The 13,950-nt window shown below is 39.3% G+C and overlaps 1 protein-coding gene across 6 annotated transcripts in view; it reads left to right on the top strand.

Annotated features, from left to right (window-relative positions):
- The window catches only part of SMYD3 (SET and MYND domain containing 3), a 759,415-nt gene that overhangs the window by 331,572 nt on the left and 413,893 nt on the right, over positions 1-13,950 (top strand). The window contains exon 1 of one of the 6 annotated variants that reach the window (XM_057298991.2): positions 7,635-7,639. The exons of the other annotated variants lie outside the window; for them this stretch is intronic. The gene's annotated coding sequence lies outside the window, so the exon portion shown is untranslated. Of the gene's footprint in view, positions 1-7,634; positions 7,640-13,950 lie in introns of those variants that run through there. 6 annotated transcript variants of the gene reach the window in all.

Genomic DNA, 13,950 nt, shown 5'->3' on the forward strand with positions numbered 1-13,950 from the left:
GGGACTCCACAGTTTGTTTCTGAGACTAAGTAGCAGATAAAAAAGAATTATGATTTTGTGGTTACTGGTGAGGGGGTTTGGGTTGAGGCCTGGAGGACTCAATGGAAAGGAGAGTACTGGAACGAAATGAAAAATTATCTTAGTGATTTTGTGTAACATTAGCTTAGAGTAAAACACTCGGTTTCCATTATCTTGCTGCTTTTGAATAAATATCTCTTCTAAAAGGACCATGGAAGATGTGGTAACTTGAGTCAGTACAAATTGCTTTGCATAGAGAATGTATTTAAGAAAGGAAACTCCTTCAAGTAAATTATGTATTTTGAAAAAAGTTTTTATTCTGTGTCTGCACAGTATAATATACTTGGAATTCATGGCTACTTTACACATGTTTCATTTACAATGTATTTGAAAGCCCTCCTTAATGAATAATGATAACTAGGTGATTGACATATTCTCCCACTTGACAATCACACATGCCAGTAAATTACCCTCTATTTTCCTGGAGTGTCTCCAATAAATGTTTAAAACTTTCCCCTAGCAAATGTCATTCAGCAAAATCCTAACAGATTAGAAGATACTCTGTTTCCCCAAATGGAGTGAATGACCACCCTGTGAATGGCCCTGTCTTCCTCGATACTTCACAGACTACTTCCAGATCTGTGATGGAAAGTATAGTTCAAACTTAAGAAGTTAGATTTGAATATTTAAAGTGTTTTACTCCTCAGGTGGTAGAGGGATTTTCAAGTCTGGAGTACTTCTGTACTGTAAAGGTTATGCATAGGAAAAAATAACCTTTTTGTTTAATAAGCAGACAGTTATTACTCCAGATCTCAAAGAACAAAGCATTTATTTTACCTGAATGGTAAACCTCTCCCAGCGGTGCTTTTTGTTTTATCTCCTATCAGTTGGATAATACTAAGTTTATTATAATAAGGTATGTAAAAATCATCTTGAAGCCTGACTCTAATTTTTGGTGCAATATAAAGGGATATTTACCATGTTACAAAATACGATGACACAATATTTTGTACTCAAATATGATTTTGTAAATAAATGAATGTTTGTCTGTATCACCAGTGCGTTTTCTACATAGGGCACAGGCGCAGGTACTCCTTGAGCTATACTTAGCTTTTCCCCCTAATAATTTCTGAACTTTGAGGTGTATTGTATAAATGATAAAATGTGTATATTTAAGGATATAATTTGATGATATTTGAGTATAGATAAATGCATATTCATGTAACCCACACTCTCATTAATACCTAAAAGATTTTCATGACCTTAGAAAGTATTGTAATATTTTAGGTATTTCTAAAAGCAGCAGAAATTCATCGACTGGTGATCAGAGAAAACGTTATTTCAGTTTATCAGGTGCTTACCAGATGAAAGTGTGAAGAAGAAAGGCAGATATATTATAACTAATAATTAGTAATTGTTGAGACTCCACTCTCCTGGAATAGATCCACTGTTAAGAAACAAATGTAGTCATGCAGCGGTGCGTACCTGTAATTCCAGCACTTTGGGAGGCCAAGGTGGGAGGGTCACCTGAACTCAGGAGTTTGAGACCAGCCTGGCCAACATAGTGAAACCCCATCTCTACTAAAAATACAAAAATTAGTCAGGCATGGTGGCACGTGCCTGTAGTCTCAGCTACTTGAGAGGCTGAGGTAGGAGAATTTCTTGAGCCCAGGAGGCAGAGGCTGCAGTGGGCTGTAATTGTGCCACTGCAGTCCAACCTGGGCGACAGGGCCAGACCCGGTCTTAAAAACAAACAACAAACAAGAAAACCAAACAAATGTCGTCATGGCAGCATAATGATGTTTTGGTTAAGGATGGACTGTGTATACAATGCTGGTCCCATAATATTATAATAGAGCGGGAAACTTTCTACCACCTGTCATAACTCCACAGGCAACACATTACTCGTGTTTGTGGTGAACCTGGTATTAAAAACCCTATGGTACTGCCAGTTCTATCAAAGTGTAGCACATGTAATTCTGTGCCATATGTAATACTTGATAGTGATAAGAAATGACTGTGTTGCTCGTTTATATATTTACTATATTATACTTTTATCCTTAGAGCACACTCCTTCTACTTATTAAAAAAAATAAAGTTGGCCAGATGCAGTGGCTCATGCCTGTAGTCCCAGCCCTTTGGGAGCCTGAGGTAGAAGAATTGCTTGACACAAGGAGTTTGAGACCAATCTGAGTAGCATAATGAGACCCTGTGTCTGCAAAAATAAAAACAAAAAATAGTCAGGTGTGGTGACACGCACCTGTAGTCCTGGGTACTCAGGAGGCCGAGGTGGGAGGATAGCTTGAGCCCAGGAGTTTGAGGTTTATGTGAGCTATGATCCCACTACTGCACTTCAGCCAGGGCAACAAAGCAAGACCCTGTCTCAAAAAAAAAAAAAGCATTAAAAAATTAACTGTAAACAGCCTCAGGTAGTTCCTTTAGGAGGTATTCCAGAGAAGGCATTGTTATCATAAGAGCTGACAGCTCCATGCCTTTATTGACCCTGAATACTTTCCAGTGAGATCTGATATGGAGGTGGAAGACAGTGCTATTCATGACCCTGACTCTGTGTAGGCATAGACTAATGTGTGTGTTTGTGTCGTCGTTTTTAACAAAAAGTTTAAAAAGTAAAAAAAAATTAAAAATAGTTCAAAGCTTATAGAATAAGGTTATAAAAAAGGAAATGTTTTCGTACAGCTGAACAATGTGTTAGTGTTTTAAGGTAAGTATTATTACAAGAGTCAAAAGGTTAAAAAAAAGTTTATAAAGTAAAAAGTTACAGTAAGCTAAGCTTAATTTATTACTGAAGAAAGAAAAATATTTTTATTAAATGTAGTGTAGCCTAAGTGTACAGCGTCGATAAAGTCTAGAGTAGAATACAGTGAGTGTTCTAGGCCTGTGTAGCCTAAGTGTACAGTGTGGATAGTCTACAGTAGAGTACAGTGAGTGTTCCAGGCCTGTGTAGCCTAAGTGTGTAGTGTTGATAAAGTCTACAGTAGAGTACAGTGAGTGTTCTAGGCCTGTGTAGCCTAAGCGTACAGTGTTGATAAAGTCTACAGTAGAGTACAGTGAGTGTTCTAGGCCTGTGTAGCGTAAGTGTGTAGTGTTGATAAAGTCTACAGTAGAGTACAGTGAGTGTTCTAGGACTGTGTAGCCTAAGTGTGCAGTGTTGATAAAGTCTACAGTAGAGAACAGTGAGTGTTCTAGGCCTGTGTAGCCTAAGTGTGCGGTGTTGATAAAGTCTACAGTAGAGTACAGTGAGTGTTCTAGGCCTGTGTAGCCTAAGTGTGCGGTGTTGATAAAGTCTACAGTAGAGAACAGTGAGTGTTCTAGGCCTGTGTAGCCTAAGTGTGCGGTGTTGATAAAGTCTACAGTAGAGAACAGTGAGTGTTCTAGGCCTGTGTAGCCTAAGTGTGCGGTGTTGATAAAGTCTACAGTGGAGTACAGTGAGTGTTCTAGGCCTGTGTAGCCTAAGTGTGCGGTGTTGATAAAGTCTACAGTAGAGTACAGTGAGTGTTCTAGGCCTGTGTAGCCTAAGCGTACAGTGTTGATAAAGTCTACAGTAGAGTACAGTGAGTGTTCTAGGCCTGTGTAGCCTAAGTGTGCGGTGTTGATAAAGTCTGCAGTAGAGTACAGTGAGTGTTCTAGGCCTGTGTAGCGTAAGTGTGTAGTGTTGATAAAGTCTACAGTAGAGAACAGTGAGTGTTCTAGGCCTGTGTAGCCTAAGTGTGTAGTGTTGATAAAGTCTACAGTAGAGTACAGTGAGTGTTCTAGGCCTGTGTAGCCTAAGCGTACAGTGTTGATAAAGTCTACAGTAGAGTACAGTGAGTGTTCTAGGCCTGTGTAGCCTAAGTGTGTAGTGTTGATAAAGTCTACAGTAGAGTACAGTGAGTGTTCTAGGCCTGTGTAGCCTAAGCGTGCAGTGTGGATAGTCTGCAGTAGAGAACAGTAAGTGTTCTAGGCCTTCACATTCACCTGCCACTCGCTCATTCACGGAGAGCAACTTCTAGTCCTGCAAGCTCCATTCATGGTCAGTGCTCTACATAGGTGTACCATTTTTATCTTTCATACCTTTCTTTTCCTTCAGGAGATAAGGTCATAGTCTGTCACCCAGGATGGAATGCAGTGATGTGATCTTGGCTCACTGTAGCCTCGAACTCCTGGGCTCAAGCAATTCTCTTGCCTCAGCCTGCTGAGTAGCTATGATTACAGATGTTTGCCAACATGCTGGGTTAATTTTTTAAGTTTTTCTAGAGTTGAGGTCTTGCTATGTTGCCCAGTCTGGTCTCAAACTCCCGGCCTCAAGCAATTCCCCCACCTTGGCCTCCCAAAGCATTGGAATCATAGGCATGAGCCACCATGCCCCACCTTGTACTGTATTTTTATTGTACCTCTTCTATGTTTAGATAAGTGTAGATACATAAATACCTACCATTGTATTACAACTGCCTATAGTATTCAGTACAAGAACATACTGTACAGGTTTGTAGCCTAGGAGCAATAGGCAATATCATGTAGCCCAGGTGTGTAGTAGACTGTCTCATCTAGGTTTGCGTTAGTGTGTCTATGATGTTGACACAAGGACAAAATCACCTAACAATGAATTTCTTGGCAGGTGTCTCTGTTGTTAAGAAGACATGACTCCAGTACTCTCAGGTGTAAGCTCTTTTCCAGTGATGACACCTGCACTCCCTACCCCCATCCCTCTGGAAAAAGAATGATCTAAAATGTTATGATTTAAAGCAAAAGGATATGCAAAGGTGAATCAGAGAAATTCAAAGAAAGGAGGGATTATATTAATGTCATATAAAAATAATTTAAGATAAAAAACAATTGATAGGATAAACTTGATATCTTTTATAAAAGAAATATACCTTTTTTTCAGTTATCTTTGAAACGTTTACCAAAATCAATTCTTGATTGTACACAGACAGCATTGGTTCTACCTCACCCAATGCGTGGGAGCACAGAAACTCTATTAGACCAAAGTAGAAATCAAAACCACTTAGAAAACTAGAATAGAGAACTATAACATGTACTGAAAGAAACAAAGTATACTCAGAAATTGATAATCTGAAAGTAGTAATTTGTAGACTATGAAACCATAGAAAATAATCTTCTGGTTTAAAAAAAATTAGAGGGTTGTTTGAAAAATAACATGAATTTTGCATATAAAAAAACTGAAAGGTTTTGCAAAATACAGTATTTAGTGGTCACAAGCAGTGCAGGAAAATAAGAAGTCTACGAGCTTTAAGAAATGTAGAAGATTACTTGGAAAGACATAGTATGTTTGTAGATGATAAGACTGAGCATTGTAATGTGTCAGTCTTTCTCGACTACGTTTCTTGAAAGCAGTTTTCCAGGTAATTTTTTAGTGTTCATTTGGAAGAATGAAAGGTAAATAGTGAAATGCCATTTGACAAAAATAAACAAGAAATGTTAATGCCCAAATCTTAGGGAGAGTTTAAGACAGGCAGTCTTGTATTACTACCGTTTTTGTGTAAATTGATTTATATTTTGAGACAAGCAAATTTAGAAATATTTATCGAGTCAAAAATTACTCATAGTAGAATTCCTAAGTAGGCCAATAAAAAAAGAAAAATTAAAATTAAGAAAAAATTATTCATAGCGATCCTTGTTTGGTGAAAGCAGTAATTGTACTTTTTTTAATAGCAAAAAAAAAAAAAAGTAATGAGTGTGGGAGTGGTTAAATGAATTATAAATAAATGTAAAGAGAAGCTACATGCAACCATGAGGCATATTTAGTAATATGGAAACTAACCATGCTGCAGTATTAGTTGGATTATATTTCATACATAATATATATCACACTATTCTGATATTTTTAATTGAGCATATTTCTGGGACGGGGGAGAAAATCATTGTGTTAAATTCTTCATTTTAGGTTAATGAAAAATATATTATTTAATTATTGTTTTTGATAGTGAGGAAATAACACCCAAATTATTTTTTTCTTAAGTTGTACTATGTCACATTCTCTTTTTTCTTTATTCTGTGTTTTCTGTATTTTCTATAATGATCAAAAACCAAGAACGATGCAGACTCAGAATTAAACTGTAACACATTCTAGTTTTGTTATCAAAACTTGAAAATCAAAAATATTTCCATAATCTGTGAAAAATGAGTTTATAGGTACATTTTAGACTGAAGATTTCTTGCTGTATCTTTTTTTTTTTTTTTTTGGCAGAGTCTTGCTCTGTTGCCTAGGCTGGAGTGCAGTGGCACAATCTTGGCTCTCTGCAACCTTCACCTCCTGGGTTCAAGCGATTCTCCTGCCTCAGCTTCTCGAGTAGCTGGGGTTATAGGCTTGTGCCACAACGCCCTGCTAATTTTTGTAGTTTTGGTAGAGATGGGGTTTCACCATGTTGGCCAGGCTGGTCTCAAACTCCTGACCTCAGGTGATCCGCCTGCCTTGGCCGAATGCTGGGATTACAGGCCCGAGCCACCGCACCCGGCCTTGCTGTGTCTTTAGAGCTGGAACTCAAACTTGAGACTCCCAGTGCTGTCCATTGTTATTCTGCCTGGAAGTGTCTTTTTTCACCTGTGATCTGGGACAAGCATTTTGGGGACTAATCCAGGACTTCTGTTTGCTGCTCCGGGAACATTATTTTGTTTCTTAGGTAGTCCAGCTTTTTAAGCTTTGCCCTTTTTGCGTATATTGTTAGAGGTTTTTTTGTTTTTGTTTTTGTTTTTGAAAGAAAGTCTTTTGCCCTGTAACTGACTTTGACTAATTTTCCTTCTCTAAATTTGTTAAATTAACTTTGGCGTTTTTCATCTTGGTTTACTGATTTCTGACCACCTCTTCCATCCTATCTATTCATTGCAGTGTGGAAAATAAACATGAGCTTACCCGTGACTCCTGGGCCTTGGCATCTGTCTTTTGCAGACTGCCTGGATTGCTATCCAATGTATTAGTTTGTCGAGGTTTAAATTTGGTGTAGGTGGGAGGGATGTAGGGACGGACACACAAGCTTTTAGAAAAGCCAGGCTCTCTAAGGAATTCAAGTGAAGCGGAGACTTCTTTTCATATTAAAGCAATGTAAAATGACAGAAAGAATTATAGGTATAAAATTGTGTATTACAAATGGGAAATTTAATTGGACCAGAGTACATAGCAGGTGATGTTGAACCCCCTACCCTGAAAGAGCCTTTGTTTTTCAAGTATGGGATAGAATTGGAACACAGGGGCCTTTGTACATGGCCATTGTATAGGCGTCATTTGTTTTACTAAACACTCCTTTCTAAAGACGGCAAAAGCATATTGGCAGCAAGGTAGACTTGTCAGAACAACATACATGACTTTTAGACCCAAGCAGGTGGACTGCTTGACATGATTCCTCTGGGTGCAATGAATTTTTGTGTGTGTGCAGAAAGGAATGAGTCTTAATACTTCTCAGCAATATACTGTGGTTTATTTTCCTCTCACAAAGAAAAAGAATCATTTCAAAGAAATAACAATTATAAAGTACAGCAGCTTGTAAACATTCTCCATTCTTTTTAATTCCCAGGAATGTGTGACGGGGCAGAAGATTTGGTCCCTGTGGAGTGTCTGTATAGCCAAAGTTTCTTCACAGATTTTGGTTCTGCCTCCTTTGCAAAAGTAGAAGAATGCCTTTCCTATGTTGTTAAAAAGATATTTAAAAATTAATATTTTGCACAGTGCTTTTCATTATTACGGGGCCATTTTTGTCTTAACATGGAGGCAAAAAACCTGTGACTTCCTCCGTGAAGTTCCTTCTACGCTTACATGGCTGAATCTGGGAGAGGTTCATGCATTTTTCCCATCCTTATGGAAGTACACAAGTAATTACATGAACGTGCTACCTGTGCATACTTTTATTGGCTTTTGAAACATTTTATAGCTTTTCTATGTGTCACATGCCATGATATGTATATTACATTGATTATTTAATATTTACTACATATCCACGAGGTTTACTCTTAAGATATTTTGGCTCAGAGAGATAATTTTGTCAAGGTCTCATAGTGATTTAAGTTGCAGGACAGACCCAAGCAGTCTGGTTTCATAGCACAGCTTCCTAACCACCGCACTGTTTCGCGTTTTGTCTGCTTAAAGGAGTATGCATAGAGAAGAATATTGGAGTACCTTGCTTAAATATGACCAAAGGACAGATAACCCTAAATATAAAAGAGCAAAGGAGTTGAATAGACCTTTCTCCAAAGAAGATATACAGATGGCTGACAAGCACATGAAAAGATGCTCCATATCATCAGTCATTAAGGAAATGCAAATCAAAACTACAGTGAGGCTGGGCATGGTGGCTCATGCCTGTAATCCCAGCACTTTGGGAGGCCAAGGTGGGAAGATCACCTGAGGTCAGGAGTTTGAGACCAGCCTGGCCAACATGGAGAAACCCTGTCTCTACTAAAAATACAAAAATTAGCCAGGCCTGGTGGGGTGTGCCTGTAAATAAATCCTAGCTACTCGGGAGGTTGAGGCAGGAGAATCACTTGAACCCGGGAGGCAGAGGTTGCAGTGAGCTGAGATCATGCCACTGCACTCCAGCCTGGGCCACAGAGCGAGACTCCGTCTTCAAAAAAAAAAAGAAAGAAAAAAAAACCGTAATGAGGTGCCACTTCACATTTACTGTTAAATGTAATAGAATGAAATGTAGTAGGATGGCCATGATCAGTAAAATGGAAAATAGTAAGGATGTGAAGAAATTGGAACCCTGTACATTGCTGATAGGAATGTACAATGTGGTAGCCACTGTGGAATCCACTTCCTTAAAAAGTTGATGTATGACCCAGGAATTCCACTGCCATATACACACACAAAAGAATGGAAAACTGGTACTTAATTTCACATACATATATTATAAATAGTATTAGTATTTACAATAGTGAAAAGGTAGCAACAGCCAAAATGCTCGTTGTTAGTTGAATGAATACACCAATTGTGATCTATCCATACAATCGAGTATCATTCAGCCATCAAATGAATGAAGTACCCATACATGCTGCAGCACAGGTGAACCCGGAATACATCATGCTTAATGAAGGGAGCCAGACACAAGAGGTTTCATGCTCTGTGATTCCATTTGTATGAAATGTTCAAAGTAGATGAATCCATAGAGACGGAATGCACATTGATGGTTGCTAGGACTTGTGGGAAGGGGCACCCGAGAGCAGCTGCCTTCAGTGGGTATCGAGTTTTCCTCTGTAGTGATACAAATGTTTTGGAGCTGGATAGGTTGGTGGTCGTTTATCATTGTGAATGCACTCAATGTTACTGAATTGTTCTTAAAATTGTTAATTTTATGTTTCACCTCAAGAAAAAACTATAATGACTAAGTTATCCCGTGGCCCCTAGCTCTCAGGTATTACAGTCAGTTGCAGCTTTTATGGAGCACATGTTTGCATGTTATTGGGCCAATAGCAAGTTAAACAGACACTGTGATAGGCAAACATTATCTTGAGCACTTTACATGTGTGGACAAGCACAGTGACTGACGTGGTTCCCAGACTCCAGCCGAGACTCCAGGAACCAACAACCTTTAAGAATTAACAGGGGAACAGACAAAATATGAAGGCCGTATGTTGATTTAGCAGACACTCAGCAAATAAAGGGCTTACATTTTGGTGACGCCAACAGATAAAATGCTTTTTCACACAGTGAGTAGGGTGTTACCAGACTTACATGTGTGCTCAGGCAGCATGATCTTCTCCTCCTCCTAATCAGGGTAGGTTTCAGTCATGCATGCTGGAGCAAATGATTCCGGTGAGAGAAATGCATCTGAAAGAACCCTATACAAACATGTACCTTTTTTTCTTTAGGACTGTGAAGGGAACGTGGCAGTGTGTGGCCTGGTGCAGCCTGTGCCCAGAGGGCACGTTCAGTATAGACCTTTGATGTTCTCAGGTTATTTTCCAAGTTGCCCAGAAGCATGACACGTACACTGCACTAAATCCTTGAGGAGTTGCAAGAAAACAGATAGTGCTTTTCTTCTTCTTTTTTTTTTTTTTTAAAAGGGAGGGGAACCTAGTCCACACTGCAGCAAAGCAGTTTGCCTGGTGTAGGTAACGGGGGTGTGGATCACCGAGGATGACCCTTGTTGACCTACATTCCTGATCTCTCCCATTCAGATGTGCACATGTAGATCCATTTACTTCTAGACAGCCCTCTTAGGTTACTGAAATTATTGATTCAGCATTGTCTGCATTGCCAGGGCCTCCTCTCACCCTAATGTAGAGTGGGAAGTGGACATTTTTACTTAAAAATGTGTGGATTTTTCTTACCCAAATATTACTTTATTGTCTCATTGTAAAAATTTCATATATCTATATAACAGATATATATATCTGTAAGTAACTTTAATAATCAGACAAGCCACCTTCTCCACTCCCTGACCTCTATTCACTTTTACCATTTGCAACTAAGCTCACCTTAAAAACCTGTGACTGGTACATGGTGGCCTCTTCAGCTGCACACAATCTTGCCTGGGGGTTTTCCTGGCCTGAGGCTATAAGGTGGAAGAGTCTTTCGACTTTTAACCCTTCACCTCTCCTCACCCCTGAAAGCATCAGCAAACCTCCCTCTTTCTGTCCCGAAATCCCCAAAGGCAAGGATGTCTTTTCCTGTTTTCTAGAGCTCACTCTTTTATTATTTGATGGACCTCACTCTACTAGTTGTCTAGTCTCAATTATTTTCACTTTTTTTAGCCTTTAAATGTGCCTGTCTTCCTCTTAGGAAGGAAGAAAGCGAGGGAGGGGAAAAAAGAAGTAATGCCTTTGCTCCACCTCTTCCTCTACTTATCTTTGAATCATCTCTCCTTTCACAACTGAAATTATTTACATTTTTAGTCTTCACTTTCTTACTTCTTGTCACCTCCACTGTAGTCTGGCGTTCAGGTCCTTAACTCAATTGAAACTGCTCTAGTTGCGATGAGCAGCAATCTCCATGTTGCTCAATCCTCCGGATACTCTAACTTCATGTGTCCTGTGGACCGCTCCCTTTCGGGAACGCTTTTCCCTGGGCTTCGGTGACACCATACTCTCCTAGTTTTCTTCCTGCACTACTGTCTTCCCAGTCGGTGGGGTTCTTTCGCCACCTTGTTTGTTCTCTGCACACTCTCTGTGGGTTACCTTACTGATTCCTGTAGCTTCATTCACCGTCTCTGTGTGGCTGACTCCCAAAGTTAGCTTGTGTTTTAGTTTCCTTTGTATACTTCCAGCAGCCAACATGGGACCTGTTGCACAATAGTAGCCTATGTTAAGTAAATGAACGGACTGATAAATAGATGTTTTCCATGATTGATACTCTTCCCAAAATCTTTCATTATTACCATTTGTCACCCATCACAAGAACATAAACTCCATGAGAGCAGAGACGTTATCAGTCTTGTTCAGAACTGTGTGCCTGGCACGTGGCACACGTATCCAGTATGAGCAAAAAACAAGTGGCTCACCCAAAATGATCCTGGCACCAGGAAGTTTCTCTTTGGGCCTGGCTTCCTTGGTTACTCACATGCCCCCGTCCATGTGTCATAGGAAGAGGAAAGATGTAAGCATTAAGGATTAGGCTCACTGGGGCTGGTCCTGGTGGTTTGGAAATAGCAGATCTCTAAGGCATTCCATCACCTCATGAGAGAAGCCTTATTTATTTATTTATCTATTTATTTATTTATTTCTTGAGACAGAGTCTCGCTCTGTCGCCCAGGCTGGAGTGCAGTGGCATGATCGCAGCTCACTGCAACCTCCGCCTCCCGGGTTCAAGTGATTCTCCTGCCTCAGCCTCCTGAGTAGCTGGGACAGGCACCCGCCACCACGCCCAGCTAATTTTTTTGTATTTTTAGTAGAGACAGGGTTTCACCATATTGGCCAGTCTGGTCTGGAACTCCGAACCTCAGGCAATCTGCCTGCCTTGGCCTCCCAAGAAGCCTTATTTTTATATAGCTCGTTTACTCTCACCTGGGATCCCAGGTCAACCCCTTTTCAAGTTGGGAGAAACCAGCTAAACATTTTGTGTTTTAATTTAAATTTTGTGGTCTGAGTTGACTCTTGCTAGGGTGGGGGTAGAGGAGGAAACCCAGCAAAGAACTTGAACAAATGGCACCTTCCCTCCTGAATATTCCTTTTATTAGGATGTCTGCAGCTCTCCGAGCATTAGGTCTTCCATTCTTGGAGATTCTGACTTTCCTCTGTCAGTATTTCTCTGCGGAAGGTTCTAACATTTGGCCAGTTGTGATTTCTCTGAGCCCTTTGCAACACTGCAGGGAGCACACTCAGTTGTATGCAGTGGAGCTGATAGCATCCAGGTCTCAGAAGCACTTTCCTTCCATATCATTGCCGATTTCCTGTTTCTTTTTTAATTGCACTTGTTCCTTTTATAAAGTGACAGTAGCTAAATTTATTTCTCAAGATGCATACATGCTCTTTTAAAGAGTATCTAAATTAATAAACATTGAGTACAGAAACCTAATCTGAATTTGTGTTTTTATTGAGAGCACTCTTATTAAACACAGGCTGGAAAGAAAAAGAATCAACCAGACCCTGATGCCTCTTGCAAAATCTGATCTGTTCCAAGTCTAGCAGGTAGAGTCCTGATTGCCTTTATTTCCAAGTTCAGAAGAATGCAGGTAGGTGAAGATTAGAATGGCCTCGTAGTGAATATGTATAAGCCTATAAAATTAAAGTAGAAATTGGTTAAAGAGCAATACAATTTCTTGCTATTTCATGAATGCTTAGCAGTGTTATAAAGACGTGAACATATTGCTGTGTTTCAGTGAGCTACAGCCTTACCCTTTGATATGCTTAATTATTTTCAAGGTCATTTCTTTTTATAAAATCAAGGCAAGCTGGAAAATGTCAAGCAGCCTACAAGTATAGAATAAACTATTTTCATTGTCATTTTATAGTCATATATAGTTGTGGTTTTGAGTTTCCCAGTTACAACCAGTCACTGAGTGTAAGAGTCACAATAAATTCTCTTAGGAACATGGTATCCTTTATCTCTTCAACCATTAATGTTCCAAGGATATTTTCAAATGAAAGAATGATAAAAATTAGTTGATGCGTTGTGGGAATATGCACATTTAAAATTTCAAGTTAACAATACAGATGAAGGTGATTAAATGTGCAAGAGCTAGCTACAATAAGAGAAATGTAGTTGAGGCTACTGCTGAAGGGATTATGTACTTAGCCTCTAAGCCACTTAGGATATATATTAAGTTGGTTGTGCTCTACCATTTTGGCTGAAGATAATTTTCCCTTACATAAAGCACATATTTAGTAACAAGTGAGGTAAGTGAGTTGTTCATTATGCAGGTATATGGTACAGTTGAAATCCTGACCATACCACTAGTCTCTATACCTCTGAGTAACCCTCACATTGTATTGTACTTAAAGGTTTGAGGTGATTCTTAAGTAGGCATTGTAACTGAGAAATATGATATAAGTTTCAGATTTTTGCTGCCACCAGCTGTTAGGAAGTGCTGGTTATTTTGTAATGATGCCTGAAAACCATGGACTCCTCAGCATTGTGAAATTTGGATTTAGGGGTAACACAAACAAAAATTCCAGATTCTTGAGGAGATAAGAATTTTAAATGATTCAAGAACATGCACACCAATTCTATTAGTTTAAAAATAATTAATATGCCTTACGTGGTAGTAGAGTTCATATCAGTTGGCTGCAATCTTCAGAAATATTTATTTATATGGTGTCAACTTAGGTTGTCTCTGAGACACATTCCAATTGATACTTCTGCCTGCCTCTGACAGACTTCTTTTCCCAGAAACACCCTCCACATATGCTTATTCTTGTTAGCTTAACCTAGTTCTAGAATGTTCTTTTAGGGTAATTGAGGTAAGACTCTCTTTTCACTTAGCCAACTTGGAGTTGTTGGCATTTCAATTAGTGGTCATTGCGGGACAGCATTACTTCACTCAT

This window comes from Pan paniscus, chromosome 1, assembly GCF_029289425.2.
Source record: "Pan paniscus chromosome 1, NHGRI_mPanPan1-v2.0_pri, whole genome shotgun sequence".
Taxonomy (NCBI): Eukaryota; Metazoa; Chordata; class Mammalia; order Primates; family Hominidae; genus Pan; species Pan paniscus.